We start from the raw sequence: 20,297 nt of genomic DNA, 5'->3' as shown, positions 1-20,297 counted from the left end.
TCTGAGAAAGGGAACATAAACACTATTGCCATTGGATATCTAACATCATTCATTTTAAAAATATACAAATGTTACTTTTTTAAAAAAAGTCAAAAAATTTACATCACTAATTTTCATTCTAAAATCATGTTTGTATCACACTCCCCCTATGGAACTGAATACTGACATAATATTTTTCTTTAAAACATTTTAAGCACAATTTCCCCCACTGTTACATGATCTTCTTCATGCTATCAAATTCTTTTCAAAATAAAAAAAAGTTAAAATTTAAACTTATTTTTAATATCTTTTGATTAAAAATCTATAAAGTTAATATTTTACATCAAGTGATTATTATAAATAAACAATCTTAAAGAAAATGAAGTTTTTGTTAATTTCTAACATAAAAAGAAATTTTTATTAGAAATGCAGCTCTTAGTAAGATGGACTGAAAAGAACTTATGAGGCTTTCATTAAAGGTGATATTCCTAGGTGACATTTGCAATTGTTCCTTTGCCTGGATTTTTTCACCTTAAGTCACCATACCAGTGAGATTCCAGATGGATGAATCTTTTGTAAGTGCATGAAAGGAAATTCTAATAGGATATTTGAGAAAGCATTATGCCGCAAGTGAGTTCCCAGGCAATTCAGTATTGAGGAAGCATTCATATAAACGTCAAGATCTGAAAACTGAATCTTTTGTGAAGACTTCTTTTTCGCCCAAGAGACATGAAATTCAGTGAAAGCCACTATTCCAGGGTCACCAAAAATGGTTTATATTTTAGTAAGGTATGGAAGAAAATACTTTACCAATTTTTTTTAAATTTCCACTTTTAAATTTTCTACTTTTTCATTGGTGTAGAATATTTTGCATATAATTTTTAATTATTGATAAGCTAGAATAAGGATATAAAGTGAAAAATCAATTTTCTGCAACAAGTCAGTGATGAACATGGTTATAGAATCACATTATCTCAATTTTAAGACATAACTTGCCTATGACTGAGGTCTGTGGGACAGGATTTCTCCAATGATGGTCTATAATTGGGTTTGTGACTTCTCTAGCATAATATAGAAATCACTTCAATTAATAATAACCAGAACAATTTAATTATTGTGTAGTCTGGACCATCTGGATGAAAACTATTCCCACATTTCCCACAGGATTTTGGTGAGTGTATCTTCCATCTTGGGAAGGGCCAGGTCATGATTTTTGGTTCCTTTTTTCTCTAACTACCTCTACTGCCTCTCTTCTTCATTCAGTTCTTGGCATTCATTCTACCTATATCCTCACTGACTCTTAATATATATTTCCAGCCCAGACCTCTCTTCCAAACTGCAGACTCTTATACCTAACTTCTCCCTTTGACTGCCTACTAAATGTCCCAAAGTTAATGGGTCAGGACTGAAATTTCTTTCCACCCCCAAACCTGCTTTACCTGCAACTGCCTCACCTTGGTTACAGGCAAGTCCATCCTTCAATAGTGACTTTTCTAAACTGTGAGTCAGATCATGTGCCTCTACTCTAAACACTGCAGTGACTCCTGTTCCACCCAGTAAAAGCCAAAGTGCCTGCCATGATTTCCTAGAGTTTAACAACCTCTTTCTCTCCTCCGTCTCTAACCTTCTTTCCTACTTCTGTCCCTGAGCTTAGCTATGTGAAGCCATGCCAACTTCCCACTGTTTCCTGAGCATTCCAGGCACATTTCCACCTGGAAATTTTACCCTATCTCTTGCTTTGGCCTGGGTGGCTCCTGCCCTGTCATCTGCTGAGTTCACTCCATCATTTCCTGCAAATATTTTCCCCATTCTTATTATTGTGGCCTAGTCTGTCCCCTGCCCCACACCAAAGCTGGCACTGCTGTATCCTATTGTTTCACTTTTCATTTATTAAGAAATGACATAGTTATCATTTTTAAACACTAGAAATCTTGCTTATTAATACAGCTCTTGTTTTCTGTCTTCCTTGCGAGAGTAGGAACTCCATGAAGTCAAGGATTTTGTCTGATTTGTTCACTGATGTGTACAGTTGCCTAGAACCATGACTGCTACATGGCATGTGTTTAGTAAATATTTAATGGATGAAAGAATAAATAACTCACTGTTTGAATGGAAGCTTCACCATGCTTTAAATAGAGAACAGTAATGGAATATGTAATTATTATATAATTACATACTTTTATTAAACCCAACTTGAATGATCTAGTTTCACCCAAATAGCATAAATTACTATATTACAATTATTATATTATGGGCCTCCCCGGTGGCGCAGCGGTTGAGCGCTGGGTTGTGGGGCTGCCCGCGGCCTCTGCGGCGCCAGTTCGATCGATCCCCGGCTGCTCCCCGGCCACCGGAGGAGGGTCCCGCATGGCGTGCAGACCTCTCCTGCCGCCTGCTGCTCCCCTCAGCAGTGTACTTCGGTCCTTCTGCCTGCTCTGCTCCCCGCTCTGGCTCTGGTGAATTCTCTCACCCTCCCGCGCTTCTGACTGTGCCCAGTGCATGTATAAACGAAACAAACAAACAAACAAATAAATAAATAAATAAAACATGCCTAAAAAAAAAATTAAAAAAAAAAGATTTAAAAAAAAACAATTATTATATTATAATACAGCACATGGTATTGAGTTCATAAAACTCACCAGGCCAGGGTGGGTTTGATGTTGCCATTTCGTGCAGTTTTAAGGCATGTAATTCAGCCCATTTTTTTCTTTATTAACTTAGAACAACTCATTAGCAGCAGCTACCAGAATTATAGTTCTTTTCCTATTTCTATTTCCAAAAATATTGGATTAGACACCTATTTTTTTTATAGATTCAATAGCATCACAGTGCTGACCTTATTTTGAGACAACTAGTCAGTTTTACAAGTTATTGTGTGGTGTCTTTTAAAAATACACACCCAGGGATTGCAAGCTGGCAGAATGTTAGTTTAAAATAGGTCTGTTTCCTGAAAAAGTCTTGAAGTTCTGAGTACCACTTTTGAGTAACACTTTGCTCATCAAACTTATCTAAATGGGCAATCTGTAAAGTTAATATCATTCAAGATAAAATATAGAAATGGACTATTTATTCCTCTTCTGATCTTAGTTACTGAAAAACATAAGTTCTTATTCAGGGAAAAGGCAATCTTTTCTTCCTTAGCAGAGGTTGCAAGCTTAATATAAAACTAAAACTATTCTTTAATTAAACCCAACTTGAATGGTCTAGTTTCACCCAACTAGCATGAATTATTATATTATATTCAATTCATTAATCTAATATTTTACTCTCATACTTAATTTTAAAATTTTAGTTTCCTGGTTGTGTAAGAGCCAAACACATAGGGTATTTATATCTAATTTCCTATTTATAATGAAAATTGAGTCCTACTGGTCTCCATCTGTCATGAATGAGACATTGGGAAAAATTCCACTAGAAAGAGATGAAGAATACACTTTACTGAGAAAAAAAAAATAGCAAGGCTATATTAATATAAGAGAGAGCATGGGATTCCCAATATTTTATGACCCTTTGAAGAGGAAAATTGGACCACGTTATTTGATAGATATCCAGTGAAGCTCTTTTCAGTGGAGGGAGGCTTCCTCATGCAGGTCTGTTTCTATATATGGGAATATGTGAATGTAGTCTCATCAGTGGAATAACATAACCAATGATCAGGTCATGAGAGCCAGCTATTTGCATTTGTGGTCTGCAAAGGGCAGCCCAGGGTCTATTGTCAAGGAAACAGAGCTGTTAGCCTGTAGGGAAAAGAGTGATCCCCTGGTTCTTGTGGCAAAAGCAATCCAGCAAATGGACCTGATCAAGGCATAGCAATGTTATATGTTAAGTAGCAGAATAATAAAAATAATTTAAATCAATAACAGGTATCTGTTACTTTCCTTTAATGGGTTCTATACAATACTCAAGTCTTTAAAATGATATTTAAAAATAGCCTCATCCATGAAAATATTTTAGTTTACTCTTGAAAATACTTTAGGAGAAATGGTGACTACTCAACACCAAAAGAACTTTTCATTCTTGGGTTTGGGAATCAGTGCACAGTACAAGTAAATTCCTGCTTACTTTTGTCTTCATGATAGTGATATTTTCCTTAGATAGTTTTTCTGGAGCTCTGAAGTTTTCAAATATCAAACTAATGCCTATCAAGGATCTTGTCAGAAAGGAGTTGTTACACCTCTACCCTCAGTTCAATCATAACACATTTTATGGTGCAGTCAGTAAAGAATGCATGTTTTTTTTTTTCCCTTGCCACAGGCATTACATGAAAACCAGACTTCATGTATCACTACCTGCTCACTGACCACAGAAGGGCAGTGAAATCAATGAAAGTGACATTCTCTGAATTATTCTTCAAAAATGTCATTACCTTTTTTGACAAATGAAAAGGGATATTTTATATCTTTGGCTTTCCACTTAGACATATTAAAGGAGTATTCCAAACTATAATAGTTATGCATTTTTAAAGTCAAGACAACCAATTGCTGGTCTAATTAGTTAAGATGCATTTGCCCCTGGGTTTTGAGAATTGGTGCAAAAATTGCACTTCCTGAACAATTACAATCTCCATGAAGCATTTTCCACTTTGTGTTCATTATTTCAACTGCACATCAATGAAAATCTTGCACAATTATCTAGAGTTCATTTGAAGTTCATATACCTTTCTCAGGAAATGTATAACACTTACTATAATTACATTGCATTTCATAAACCAGAATTTTTAGTAAAGATCTCTAAGGATTTATTTCCACCATCCTGTATAAAACTTGTGTGTTTTAGATAAATTGACTACAAATAAAAATGTAACCTACTTGTCAGGTTCTTGCTCAGCTTCTAGCAGAAAATTCAACATTAGCTCCAGCAGACCTTTAACAACCTTGTGGTTGGGCATTGATGAAAGAAATAACTTGTTTTATTTGCTAAGACTTTTGGCAGTTTACAAAACACTTACCTTGTGATTTGATTTGTTCTTTTCAAGCACCCTTCAGAGAATCTATTATTACTTCTCTTGAAAAGATGTAGTCAATTGAGATTTAGAAAATTTGAAACTTACGCAGGTAATAAATGAGAAATGAATAACTTTGAATGGCGAAACCTATTCATTCCTTCACATGTTGTGCTACTTTGTGGTAGGATTACGAGGCATAGGACAAATTATATGCTTCCTGCAAGCTGCTCTACAAATATAGCTTGCAAACTGATGATGACACCCAACATGAGAATGAAGATTCCTCAGCTACACACCATGAAATAAGCTCAGAAACAAGATGAGCATGAATATCAGCCCACTTCAAAAATATGTTGGGATGAGAAATAACACCATTATTTTAAAACACCCTGAAGTGTTTGAAAATCTATTTAAAAAACTAATTTTTCTATAACTAACTTACTCTAGTCCTATTCAATTTTTCCTTGGAGGATTTATATAGAGAAGATAAATTTGCAAAGTCAAAATAAATCACATGGAAATTAATATTAAATATCATTGATACAGTTTCTGATAAATGGTAGTTCTGTGGCTATTGTTTCATAAAGATGTTCTACCAGTAAATAGATGAAAGCAAGAAAAGTGGAAATACAGAGCTTGAATGAGTATGAAGTGAGTGAGGTATTAACTCTGGGCACAAAGTTTATTTTTTTTTTTAGATTTTTTTATTTTAACATTTATCATTTTTAAGACAATATTTGCTTCCCCCCACCCCCTAAGATTGAGTCCCCATAGAATTTCCTTCCCCAAGGTACCCATGCACCATCACCACAGTCCCCTGTGCTCCTCCATCTCTCCCTTCTCTCTCCTCCTCCCCTGCAGTATATCTCTGGTTTATAATTTCTTTTGCTTTGTTGTGTTTTGTACTGTTATTATTATTTTTTTTACACTGATGTCTTATTTGGTTCCCCTATATTCCTGTTATAAGTGAAACCATCCGATATTTTTCTTTTTTCTTCTGGCTTATTTCACTGAGCATAGTTCCTTCTAGTTCCATCCATGTTGCTGCAAATGGCATGACTTTATCTTTTTTGAGTGCTGAATAATATTCCATTGTGTATATATACCACATCTTCTTGATCCAGTCATCTATTTTTGGGCATTTGTGTTGTTTCTATGTTTTACCTATTGTAAATAGTGCTGCAATAAACATAAGTGTACAGGTACTCTTTTGAATCACTGTTTTTATGTCCTTTGGGTAGATCCCTAGTAGTAGAATTGCTGGATTGTACGGTAGCTCCATTTTTTTTTAAGATTTATTTATTCATTTATACAAGCACTGGGGCACAGTCAGAAGTGCGGGAGGGTGAGAGAATTCACCAGAGCCAGAGCGGAGAGCAGAACAGGCAGACTGATGAAGTGCACTGCTGAGGGGAGCAGCAGGCTGCTCTATGCTCCATGAGGAGTGGTCTACGTGCCATGTGGGACACTTGCCCTGCGGCTGTAGGCTGTGGGCAGCTTTGTAACCTAGCACTCAATCACTGTGCCACAGGGGAGGCCTGGTAGCTCCATTTTTAGTAGACTGAGGAACCTCCAGACAGCTTTCCACAATGGTTGGACCAGTTTGCACTCCCACCAGCAATGTAGGAGAGTTCCTTTTTCACTGCATCCTTGCCAACATTTGTTGTTGCTTGTTTTTTTGATATGTGCCATTTTTACTGGTGTAAGGTGGTATCTCAGTGTGGTTTTGATTTGCATTTCTCTGATTATCAGGGATGTTGAACATTTTTTCATATGCCTGTTGGCCATTTGCATTTCCTCTTTGGAGAAAGGTCAAAGCTTAAAGGGTACTAAGAGACTCAGTAGTGAAGAGAAATGATACTTTAATGCAGTGTTTTAGGGAAAAAGAATCCCAGATGATTACAATATGAAATTTTATATAAAGACCAAATTGGTGTTACTAGCATTTCATTTTGCCACAGAATCCAATATGGTTCAGTGTGACAGTGTTAATGGTCCTCCATTTAAAATTTTGACATGACTCAGTGTTCAGCAGCTATCACTCCAGGCCTTTTATGGCATACCCCTTCACTACAGAACCCCAACTGCATCCAGGAAGTATATCCCATTCAATGCTTTGCCATTAGCACCTCAGAGTAGATCTGAGTCTCAGCCTGGGTGATGCAGGGCCTTGTTCTATATTAAGTATCTTCAGCAACCTCCTTCTCCCCCAATAAGCACCCTTGACTTCAAGCCTAAGCACCAACACCTTGCGAGCAGACACATGCCCAGGTCTAGGCATTACAGAGCCTACTACTTTACAGTGGACCCCTGGCACACCCACAGAGAGTGCATCCCTCTCAGTGCTCAGTCACCAGTTCCATGCAATATGACATGTAAATGTCTGTCACTGCCATTTTGTTTCTAGTTTAATGGTTCTTTTTCATTCTTTATTAAGTTTTATGTGTTCATTTCTCATTGATTAAGATATTAAAACTTTTTTTAATGTTTCTGGTTGAGGGGGTACTGCCAGTGGATGAAAGTTCCCTAAGATTTTCTTTGTATGAGATCAGTAGTAGATGCAAGCCCCAGCCCAGTCTGTTTTGAGCCTTGCACTTTATTAAGAATCTACAGTGACACTCCACCTCATGTCTACTCGAAACAGGCCCTGAGCCACTTCTCCTGGTTGGGGTGAAGTCTCAGTGACTCAGCTTCCCAACCAAATGTCCCACCAGTCGTCCCAGTCACCAGAACAAGGCCAGAAAGTGCTTTGGGGAAGACTCTAGCATCACCTCAGTTAATATAAGACCCCAGTAGTTTTGCCCACCATCAAGTAAAGGCCTATAACTGTGGGAGAGAAGTATTCACACACCACAAAAGCAATCCCTACAACAGAGCAAATGCAAAGCAAACAATGGAGGAAAGAAAAATACAAATGGCCAAGAAAGCTTTCAGGGGAACAATCCACCACAGAGAGAACACAAAACCCCAGAATCAAATTACAAAGACATGGAAGATCTCCTTTACCTATCAGACATGGAATTCAAGATGGCCATGATGAATAAAACTGAAGAATGGGAATAAAACAAATAAAACTCAGAAAAAGAAATTAATGCTATGAGAAACACAATCAACAGACAAGATCAAACTTGAAATTCTAAACAAGAAAATAAAAGATTTACAGGAGGAAGTGAAAAAATTCAGCACAAAGCCATGGAAATAGAATAAACCAGTGGAAGAAAAAATCAGTTCTCTTGAAGATGAAAAAGAGGTAAGAAGCAAGATAGAAAAAAATGAAAGAGAGAAAAAAAAGGAAAACAAATTAAAAAAAAACAAACAAACAGAATTATTCAGCACCATGAAGGAAGGAAATATAAGAATCATAGGAATCTTAGGATACAGGAGAGAGAAGGGAACTGAAATCTACTTAGGTAAATAGTGGAAGAAAACTTTCCAAAATTGAAGAAGAAAATGAACATCAAAATTACAAGAAGCAGGGCCTCCCCAGTGGGGCAGCTGTTGAGTGCTGTGTTGCGAAGCTGCCCGCAGCCTCTGCAGCACCTGTTCGATACCTGGCCTCTGGGCGAGGGTCCCACATGGTGCGCAGACCTCTCTGCTGCCCGCTGCTCCCCTCAGCAGTGTGTTTCATCAGTCTGCCTGTTCTGCTCTGGCTCTGGTGAATTCTCTCACCCTCCCATGCTTCTGACTGTAACCAGTGCTTGTATATATAAATAAATAAATAAATCTTTGAAAAAAAATACAAGAAGCAAAAAGAACACATATCATTATAGATAAATGGAAAACTGCAGCAAGAAACACAGCAGTAAAACTCAACAGAGTCCAAGGGAAAGAAAACATAATGAAGCTGATGAGATGGAAAAAATAGATAACCTATAATGGAACACTGATTGGACTAACATTGGATCTGTCTAAAGAAACACTATGGGCAAGAGGAGAAGGGAATGACCTATTCAAAATACTTCAAGAAAAAAAAATGTTAGCCTGTATCTCTTTTCTGTAAGAAAATCTTAGGGAGTTTTCATCCACTGACAATCCCTCCCCCAAGAAATAATAAAAGAAGTTCTATTATCTCAACAAAGAAAGGAATGGATACAAAGAACTGAATAAGGAATGAAAAAAGAACCACAAATCTAGGAACAACATGGGAATAACAGCCATTTACATGTCAATAGTCACTCTAGTTGTCAAGGACTGAACTCAACAATAAGAGAGAGTATATAGTTGTATCGGAAAACAGACGCCAACCTTCTGCTGCCTCCAGAAAACACACCTAAGTACCAATAATAAATATACATTGAAAGTAAAAGGATGGAAAACAATCCTGCAAACAAGTGGCACCCAAACAAAGGCAGAACAGCCATACTTAATATAAAATAAAATAGACTTCCAGCTTAAAAAGGTAACAAGAGACAGGGATGGACATTATATAATGATCATGGGAATAATTCACTGGGAAGACATAAAACTCATCAATTTGTACTCACCAAATGAAGGAGTACCAAAATTTACCAAATCTGAAATTTATCAAAATTTATTAAAAAATCAAAATTTATCAAATCTGAAAGCAGACATACACATGCATAGAGAAAATACATATACGGTTGGATATTTTAATAACTCACTCTCACCAATGGATAGATCAAAGGGTCAGAAAATAAGTAAGGAAATAATCACCCTAAACAAAGAACTTGACTGCCTGATTCTAATAGACATTTTCATGGTACTACAACCCAAAAAAGTCATAAGCACATTTTTCTCAAGTACACAGGAGTCATACTCCAGTGTTGACCCCATATTGGGTCACATAAACATAACCAAATTCATTAAGCTAGAAGTAATACCAAGTATCTTCTGTCACCATAAAGTTACTGAACTATAAATCAACTACAAAAAGAAAATTAGGAAATACTTTAATGCTGAGGGACTGAATAATACACTACTGAGCAACCACTGGGTTAATAAGGAAATCAAAGAAGAAATTAAAAAAAAAAACACTTCAGGACAAATGGCAAACTTTTCAAAATATATGTGACATAAAAAAATAGTTCTAAATGGGAAGTATAAAGCAATACTAACCCACATTAAAAAAAAAATAGAAAGATCCCAAACAAATTTGTCACTCATCTCAAGGTAGTAGAAGAACTCAAAAGCCAAAAAGTCAGTAGAAGGAAGGAAATAATAAAAATTAAGGCAGAAATAAATGAAATTGAAATCAAAAGCCAGTTCAAATTAATGAAACCAAAAGCTGGATCTTTAAGAAAATAAACAAAATAGACAAACCTCTAGATAGATTCATAGAAGAAAAAGGGGGAAAATTCAAATAAATTATATCAAAAATGAAAGAGGATAAGTTATAATGGACACTGCAGGAATTCAGAGGATAATGAGATTACTAATATTTATATGAAAACAAATTCAACAACTGAGACAAAATGAAGAAATAACTTGACTTATACAATCATCTAAGACAGACTAGGAAAGAAATAGAAAATGTGAACAAACAAATCATAAACAAGGAAATTGAAACAATAATAAAAATTCTCCCCAAAACAAAAGTCCACCACAAGATGGCTTCCTAGTTGAGTTCTACCTAATTATCAAAGAGCAACTAATACCTATTCTGTTCAGACTCTTTCAAAATATCAGGAAAAAAGAAATTCATCCACATTTTATGAGGTCATCATTACATTAGTACCAACACCAAAACAAAGAAAGAAAACGATAGGTCAATCTCCCTAATGAACACAGACACAAACTGCTTAAAAAAATCTCAGCAATCAAATCGAATTATTCACTAAAAAGATTATACACCATGACGAGGGTGGGGTTTAACCCAGAAACACAAAGATGGTTTCATGGCTGAAATCAATCAACCAATGTAAAATAACACATCAGTACACAAAAGAGAAAAAAAAATGCATGATCATATCAATATATACCAAGAAAGTATTTGAAAAGATTCAGGATCCACTTGTGATGAAAATCCTTGAAAAACTGGGGATAACTGGTGAACATATCTTAGCAATAAAAACCCTATGTGAAAAACCCAAGTCTAGGGTCAAAATATATGGTGTTTTTTTAATATGTGCCATTCTCACTGGTGTGAGATGGTATCTCATGGTAGTTTTGATTTGCATTTCCCTGATTACAAGTGATGTTGAACATTTTTTCATATGTCTGTTGGCCATTTGCATTTCCTCTTCAGAGAAGTTTCTTTTTAGCTCTTCTGCCCATTTTTTGACTGGATTATTTTCTTTGTTGTTGCTGAGTCTCATCAGCTCTTTGCAGATTTTTGTGATCAGTCCTTTATCATTAGTGTTGGGTGCAAAAATGTTCTCCCAGTTGGTGGGGTTTCTCTTTGTTTTTGTTATTGTCTCTTTTGCTGTGCAGAAGCTCTTTAATTTGATGTAGTCCCAGCTGTTTATCTTTGCCTTCACTATCACTGCTTTGGGTGATGTGTCTGTAAAGATGTTGGCGAGGGTGTGGAGAAAAAGGAACTCTTCTGCACTGTTGGTGGGAGTGCAAACTGGTCCAACCACTATGGAGAGCTGTGTGGAGATTTCTGGACCTACTAAACATAGAGCTTCCATATGATCCAGCAATTCCACTCCTAGGTATTTACCCAAAGGACACAGAAACATCAATTCCAAAGAGCACCTGCACCCCTATGTTTATAGCAGCACTGTTTACAATAGCTAAGCTTTGGAAACAACCCAAATGCCCAAAAATAGATGACTGGATCAAGAAGATGTGGTACATATATACCATGGAATATTACTCAGCATTCAAAAAAGATAAACACATGCAATTTGCAGCAACATGGATGGCGCTGGAAGGGATCATGCTCAGTGAAATAAGCCAAAAAGAAAAAGAAAATACCGGATGGTCTCACTCATAGCAGGAATCTAGAAAACTTAAATAAGGGACCAGGAAAATGAATATAAGAAAGTGAAAATCAAAATAAACAAAAAACTATGAACCAGAGACACTTTTTGGGGGGTGGGGGGTGGGAGGGGAAGGACTGGGGTCAGAATGGGGCGTTTGCAATTGTATGGGGGAATATAAAAATAAAATTTATTATTTAAAAAAAAAATATATGGTGAAAAATTGAAAGATCTGGTACAAGATAAGGAAGTCCACTCTCACAACTACTATTCAACATAATATTAGAATTCTTAGCCAGAGCAATGAGGCAAGAAAAAGGGTATGCAAATTTTGAATGCAAATTTGAAAATAAAGAGAATGCAAATTGGGAAAGAAGAAGTAAATCTATCATTATTTGCAGATAATATGACAACATACATAGAGAAACCCAAAGACTCCATGGAGAAATGAATTGAAACAATAAACCATTTCAGGAAAGTGTCAGGATACAAAATCAACACACAAAATCAGCTGTCTACCTATATACAAATAATGAACTAGAAGAAGAAATTAAGAAAACAGTACCTTTTACAATCACACACACACACACACACAAATTAAATACCTGGAAATAAACCTAATAAAGGAAGTGAAGGACCAATAAAAGGAAAAATATAAAAACATTGTTAAAAGTGTAGAAGTCACAAAGAAATGGAAAGATATTCCCTGCTCTTTGATTGGAAAACTCAACATTGTCAAAATGACCATACTATCCACAGCAATTTAGAGATTCAATACAATTCCAATAAATATCCCTATGGCTTTCTTCAAATAAATAGAACAAAGATTAGTGAAATTCATATAGAACCACAGACACACTAAATAGCCAAAGTGCTCCTGTCTCAAAAGAGAAAAATGGAGGTATTATACCTCCAAACTTCAAATTATGCTATAATGCCATAATAGCTACAATAGCATAGTGCTGGATCAAAAGCAGACACACAGACAAATGGAATAGAATTGAGATCCAGAAATAAAACCACACATTTAAGGACAACTAATATACAACAATGAAGCAAAGTATATGAACTGGGTTAAGGTTAGCCTCTTCAGTAAATGGTCCTGGGAAAACTGGATTGCCACATGCAAAAGAATGAAGCTAGACTTCATACCATACATAAAATTCAACTCAAAATGAGTAAGACTTGGATGTAAGACCTGAAACCACATAATAGAAGAAAGCAGGCAAGACACTCCATGATATAAACCTCAGAAATATTGTTGTGGACTCTTCTCTAGTATCAAGAAAATTAAAGGAGAAAATAAACAACTGGGACTATATGAAACTAAAAAGCTTCTGCAGAGTGAAAGAGACCATGACCAAAACAAAGGGACACATTACTGAGTGGGAGAAAATATGTGCACACCATATATCTGATAAAGGAGGTATATCAAATATCTGCAAAGAGCTTGTACAACACAACCAAAAGAAAACAACCCAATAAAAAAATGTACCAAAGATCTAAATAGGCACTTCTTCAAAGAAGACATGCAGATGGCCAACAGGCACATGAAAAAAATGCTTATCATCAGTTATCATCAGGAAAATCCGGATTAAAACACAATGAGATACCACCGCATAACAGTGACACCACTGTAACCAAATGCTGCAAAGGGTTTGGAGAAAAAAGAACTGTATTATTTTGTTGGTGGGAATATAGACTGGTCCAGTTGTGAAGATTCCCCAAAAGACTAAAAAATGAATTTACCATATAACCTAACAATTCCATTCTTCAGTATTTATCCAAAGAGTGCAAAAAACCCCACTAATTCCAAAGGAAACCTGCACTGCAAAAAATGCTGCTATAAACATAGCAGTTCTATATACAATAGACAAGATACAGTAACAACCAAAAAAATGCCCCAGAACAGATGAGTGGATCAAGAAGATATGGTACATATATACAATGGAATACTACTCAGTGATCAGAAAAAAAGTACACTCATGTCATTTGTGGCAACATGGATGGAAGTGGAAGGGAATGTTCTAAGTGAAGTGATCCAGAAAGAGAAAGAGAAATACCAGATGGTTTTACTTATATGGAATCTAGAGAAAGTAAACAAAGGATCAGATGAACACAAACTATAAGACTGATGCTAGAAAGCAGACCATGGATCTGAGACACTCAGGGGAAAGGGTAGAAAGGAGGGAAAGTAGAAAACGGGAAAGGAGGTGAGCGAGGTAAAGAGTGGTGGAGGACTGTGGGCAAAAACTGTTGACTGCACCTGAGGGGAGAAAACCTAGACTGCGAAAAGATAAAAAAAGGATTTTAAAAGAATAATTATAACAAACAAGTAAATAAATAAAATTTTGACATTTCTTTCATGATGGATTACTTTTATAATCATTCTGTCTTTAAAACATTTTATTTAAAAAAATGCATTAAATACCAGATGGTCTCACTCATAGCAGGAATTTAGAAAAACCTAAATAAGGGACCAGGACAAAGACTAATTATAATAAAGTAAAAATCAAAATCCACAAGCAACAATAAACCAGAGACACACTACAGGGGAGGAGGAGGGAGCAGGATCAATACAAGAGTGGTCGGGATTGTATGGGGACTGTAACGAATATGAAAATGCATACATTATGCAAAAATGAAAAATGATGTAAAATATATAAAATTAAAAAAGTAAAAGAAAATAATAATAAATTGCATTAAATTATTACTTACAAAATTTTTTTAAACTTTTTATGTGATTTTTTTATTTCATCATTGTTCTTTTTTTTTTTATAATAAATTTTATTTTTATATTCCCCATACAATTGCAACCCTACCTCACCCATGTCCTGGTGTTTAACAACCACTTTCTATACCTGTTTACCTCTATCAGTAGTCACCCTTGGGTTGTGCAGGCGATCACGAGCATGAGGTGTTACACCTCTCCCAGAACTCTAAGAGCCTCTGCATGCACTAGGTCCCTCACTGCAAGTGAGGGACAATTGCATTGCATTGCAATTTAGACAGCTTGTTGGATGTAAGAAGTTATGAAGTCAAACAAGTAGGCGGCAGGCATGTAACAAATACCCTATAAGGCAGATTACCTATGAACCACAGAATGGGTAAAATTTGCACCACCTGGAAGCATTTCCTGGATCAGCATGTATATTTCTATTATTTCATGAATGAAAATGCAAACACATTTGGGATAAAAGTACAAAGAGATCCTGCACTTCTGCATATGCAACAAAGAGAACTTTTTAGATACATTTTAGCAAAGTTCTACCTTTAGAGTCTCTCAGCAATATCAACACAACAGTTTGTCAGAGACCAGATGCTAGAAGAAGCCCATGAGGGAACTGTGACAGGCTCCTCAGCTGTGAATCTCAAGCCATGCAAGCAGCAGGGCTTCTGAGAGCCAAGAGACCAGGAGAAGGGCATTGCTGGTCCCTGCTGTGAATATGCTGGCAACACTGGAACCCTTAGCCTGTGAGAGGTGGGGAAAAGGGAAACTAGAGAATGGGGTTGATAGAGAGGGATGAGCAGAATTTTAAAAGCAGGAGAATCAATGCATATGAGAGCTATGTTTGAAGAAGAAGAGAAACTGCAGAAGAGCGGAGTTATGTCCCTGGTAGAGTCCAGAAACTGCAGACCACTGACTTTCATGGCCTTGCTTCCTGTACTCCTAGGCCCTTTTAATACTCCCTCCATTAATATAGTCGTGGGATGAGAGAATGGGATAGCATTTGACATATGTACTGAAGAAAGGATGGCAAAAATCACAAGACCCAGAGAAGCCAAGGGGTATGGACTGTCAGCTCCAGCTTTGGGCAATAGCATCCTCAGCATCTGGGTGATTCTTCTGGTCAAGCTTGATCTGCATGTTCCCATTGACCCTAAGAGAGAACTAGGCAAAAATACTGGGTAGCATAACAGCCTGCATGGGGATCCTCAGGGTCTGCTTGTGTAACTACTTCATGTTTTTCTCACTGCCACTAAAATGTTGGGGCTTATTCCCCCTAAATTAAAGAGGGGAAGACAAGTTCAGAAAAATTCATCAGCTTATTTGGCCTCAAACAAGCTGTTCCACCACAAGACACAACACCTAAACTTCTATTTCAAAGATGCTTAAGATATAAACAAATACTTACACCAGTAAGTAAGCCAGTAAATAAGTAATAGGCAATTTACTTAATCCAATAATGAAGGAATAGCAAATTATTGCAAGTAAAGAGCAAAAACAATAAAATTAACCTCCAACCTGTCAAATGGCCAATAAAACCCAATAGCTCAAATTAGATTGATATCATGAAGTAAAAGATCTCATTGAAGATATGTTGAACTCATATTGACCTTGATTTTATCAATGGAAAAACACCAACTTTGTTATTAATTCAAATCACCTATTTAAGTTGCTCAGGAGAAATAAAAGTCATATTAGGAAGCTACTGAAGCTTTCCCCTAAGTCCTATATTTTACATGCTACTTTCTTATAAAAGATTGAAAGTTTTGCTCTGTTTTTTCTTTTGCAAATACATTTCATTTCCTTCAGGTTGGAATCATGTACAATGTACAAATATGTTTAGATTTTTGACTGAAGAATTCAATTTTAGAAATTTCAGGTAAGTTTCCAAAACTTTTTGCTACAAAATAAAAAATCAACATTTTAGTTTACGATTTGACTCTATTTTTTGCTCTTATTCAGGAAGGTGAAATAAAATTGGAAATGTCTGACTGCCATGAGGATGCTTCCCAAAGTCGCTAAAGCACAAGAAAAGAACTGACCCAGCCCAGCTACTTGTTTTGAAACTCTTTGTGATGTCTGAGCCAAAATTACATGTACCATGGCTGTTCTCCCCTAGCCTAGCGATGGAGAACTTAAGAATACAGCATGGGAAAGACTTGGGGTTCCTTGACAAGTGACTGTCCCTCAGGGACCCTAAGACAGTCTTGCTGAATCTCTGGTATGCTGGTCATGTGGAGTTCTGGAAACTTTCCCTTCCTGTCTTCCTTCCCTCTCACCTTCATTTAAGAGCAGGCTTGCCAAGAGGTCTAATAGCTTTCCAAGCTGTTCCCAGCTCCCTCTCGATCCACAAAATCTTCACATATTTAATTCTGTCTCAGTATCTGCTTCTCAAAGGGCACAGACAAACATAGACCATAAACACAAGGAAAAACTAAGATTGATTAATTTTTTACAATTTTGTATTTTAGAGATCAATTCTGTTCATTCTACCAAGTTTTTATGCTATCAATTTATCCAAAGAACATATGAATCAATGAATATTATAGCAAAGATGTGTGGAATACAGAACTTCTAATTTCTATTAAGCCCTAAACATTTGTAATCTTCCTTTATCACAGTAAAGGATAGAAAATATTCATAGATGATAAAAAATAGGTCTATTGAAATCATTGGTTAAATATGTTTCCAATACTAACTAGAAGCCAAATACATTTTGGGCATCAGACTAAAAAGTGTTTCAACATTAGATTCAAAAGCACTTCGGGATATGTAGATAACAGCATATAAATTTATATTGGTAAAGAAGCAACAGCTACTTGTTACTTAATTTTTTCCTGTGATTTGTAATATTATCATGTTCTAAATATGTGACTTGGAAACCACCCTTCATTTCCCAAAATAGCAGAAAACATCAAAGCTATGGAACCATCAATTGAATGGAAACTATGCTAGTGTCTTTACTTTTCAGGCACAATTCTTTTATTCTTGTTGGCAATTCTAGGATGATCACAGAGAGCCAAATGTTATCAGAGTAGTATAAGCAGAAAATAAAAGTCTTTGTGAATGCTTACCTTATAGTTTTTAATAAAGTGCTTTCTCACTCTCATACAAGCTAGACAACTTAATTAACTTGGATGTGAGAAGCTGTTCCCTGGTCTCATTCTTCTCCAAGCACTAATTAATATTAATGAGTAAAGGGATAAAATTACTGAGTACTTTTATAATTGTGCTATTGGATAATTTCTATAGGATGATCCTGAAATCCAGATAAATAGAACTAAATGTGGACTATAAGCCATAACAGAGTTGACAGACCTTAGCATAGATTTCATTGGAAACTCTGATAAGAGGGTTCTCCCACCATGAAGGATGAATTTAAAAGGATTATTGTACAGAAACTGATTGATGAATTAATAATGATGCTCCCCTTTCCCTTCCTTCCCTTTGCTTTGATTCCCTCTGCACTCCCACCCTCCAATCCCAGGAAAAACAATGGGATTTGATTTTCTGTGATGTTGATTGCTTTAACTCTTTCAGATGCAAAGCTTTCCGGGAACTAACTTTTGCAGCAATGTTACATTGTATAATTAAGAATTTTTAAAATAGGGGGCGGAGCAACATGGCGGCGAGGAGACGCTGCGAGTAAGATCTCCCATTAAAAAAAGTTAATAGGGAGGAAAAGCGGCAGGTCCCAGTGAGAACTGGGACACGGAAGATAAACGGACGACTCCAGCAAACTGCCCGAAGAAGAAAGTGGCCATAAAAGAGGACTAGAAGGGAGGGAAGCGCAGAACCCTGCTCCCCTCCCCCGCCCACAGAGGCGGCACTCTCCGACCGGCAGAGAGGAGGGAAACAACAAACCAAAATGGCCAACAAGAACAAACGACGCAGCAAGCGGGACTGTGAGTGGAAAGGAACTATTGCAGCCACCACACCCCGGGAACGGGAGCTGAGGCGAACCCTGCAGGATCCGCCGCGGCGGTGAGCAAACAGCTCCGGGCGCCATTAGAGAAGAACAAAGACCCCGGGAGACGCGCACACAGCCCGGGCTGCCGGTAAGCTTGCACGGAAACGCGGCGCGCTCGGCGCACTTGAAAAGCAAGTGCAGACCTGGATCGCGGCTGCCCAGGTCCCCGCGCCTGCGACCTAGGCTTGCGGGGAGACGACCTAGGCTTGCGGGGAGACGCGCGGAGGTCCTCACTGAGGTGAAGGTCCCTCCCTGAGTGAGCAGGAACCAGGCGCCCAGGCACGGGAGCGGGGTGCAAAAGGCGCCATTCCCGCGCCACTGAACTGGGCTACAGCCCGCGTCCTGGAACTGAGGGCTTTGAACTGAGACCCGGGGCACGAAAATTCGGGGCGTGGGTTCTCCACGACGGTGGGGCACAAGGCAGGCACAGCACCCCAAAGCTGTTGAGGTGTACCCTACCATTCCCGCTCTGTTCCCTGTCCCACGGGGTGGGGGGAGGCGAAAAACAGCCCCCCAAGGACAATAGGAGAGATCTCTGGCGCCACCTAGCGACCAGGAAAAAAAAGTCACTAACACCCCATAGAACAGGAAATTTCTTAAGACTGCTTGAAAAGGGCAGAAGTCTTCTGGAGGACCCAGTGGCCAGCCGGGAAGTTATTCCACGCCAGGCCCCTTCCGACCAGCAGTCTGAGCCCACAGAGGGAGCAGGCACCCACGTCCGGGGCAGACCGGGTGCGCAGAAGAGTGTGCCTGAAACCGGAGGCGCAGGGACTGCATCCCGCTTCGCTATTTGAGAACAGGGACATTTCTTCAGTAAAAACTGCCTAAAACCAGCAGAAAGCTCCCCCAGAAGACAGAGATGGCTCCTGGAAGAGCCAGAGGGGAGCGGAGAAGTTCACACAAGATGTCAGTCAGTCCGAGCAACACAGTGTCCCAATGCATACGACAAATTAGAAAACAGACAGTAGGGAGTAGAAGAACCACACGCAACCTAACAACTCCTCAGGAAAGAAGCACACCACAAAAAGAAAACCACTCCCCAGATTGCAACGACAGCAACTTGGAAGAACTTCTGAGCCTTCCAGAAAGAGAATTTAAAATTGCCATGATTAAAAAAGTGATAGATCAGAAGAAGGAAATTGAGTCCCTAAAGAGGGAAAACAATGGTCAGAAGAATGAAATTGAGTCCCTAAAGAGGGAAGTAAAAGAAATGCAGGAGATCAAAGAATTAAGGGAGGAACTAAAGAACTCCGGGAAAAGCAAGGAAAGCAGAATAGATGAAATGGAAGAACGAATAAGTTCTCTTGAAGACACAGAAATAAAAAGAACCAAAACAGAAAAGGAAAGAGAAGTACGAAGGAAAAAGAATGAAGAAAGACTTCGGGAACTATCTGACTCCATGAGGAAAGGAAATATAAGAGTTATAGGAATTCCAGAAGGAGAGGAGAGAGATGTAGGAACAGAGAAAATATTCCAGGAGATAATTGAAGAGAACTTCCCAAATGCGAAGAAGGAGCTGAAAATTGATATACAAGAAGCAAGAAGAACACCAAACTTCCACGACGAAAGGAAAAGCACACCAAGACACATAATAGTAAAGCTCCCAAGAATCCAGGACAAGGAAAAAATAATGAAGCTGACAAGAGGGAAGAAACAGATAACATTCAAAGGAAAACCAATCAGGCTGACATCAGACTTCTCTGAAGAAACACTACGGGCAAGGAGAGAGTGGAGGGACATAGTCAACAGACTCCAAGAAAACAGATGCCAACCAAGAATACTCTATCCCGC

Source organism: Talpa occidentalis, unplaced genomic scaffold, assembly GCF_014898055.3.
Source record: "Talpa occidentalis isolate TD23 unplaced genomic scaffold, MPIMG_talOcc4v2.1, whole genome shotgun sequence".
In the NCBI taxonomy this organism is placed as follows: Eukaryota; Metazoa; Chordata; class Mammalia; order Eulipotyphla; family Talpidae; genus Talpa; species Talpa occidentalis.
This window is presented reverse-complemented; position numbering follows the sequence as displayed.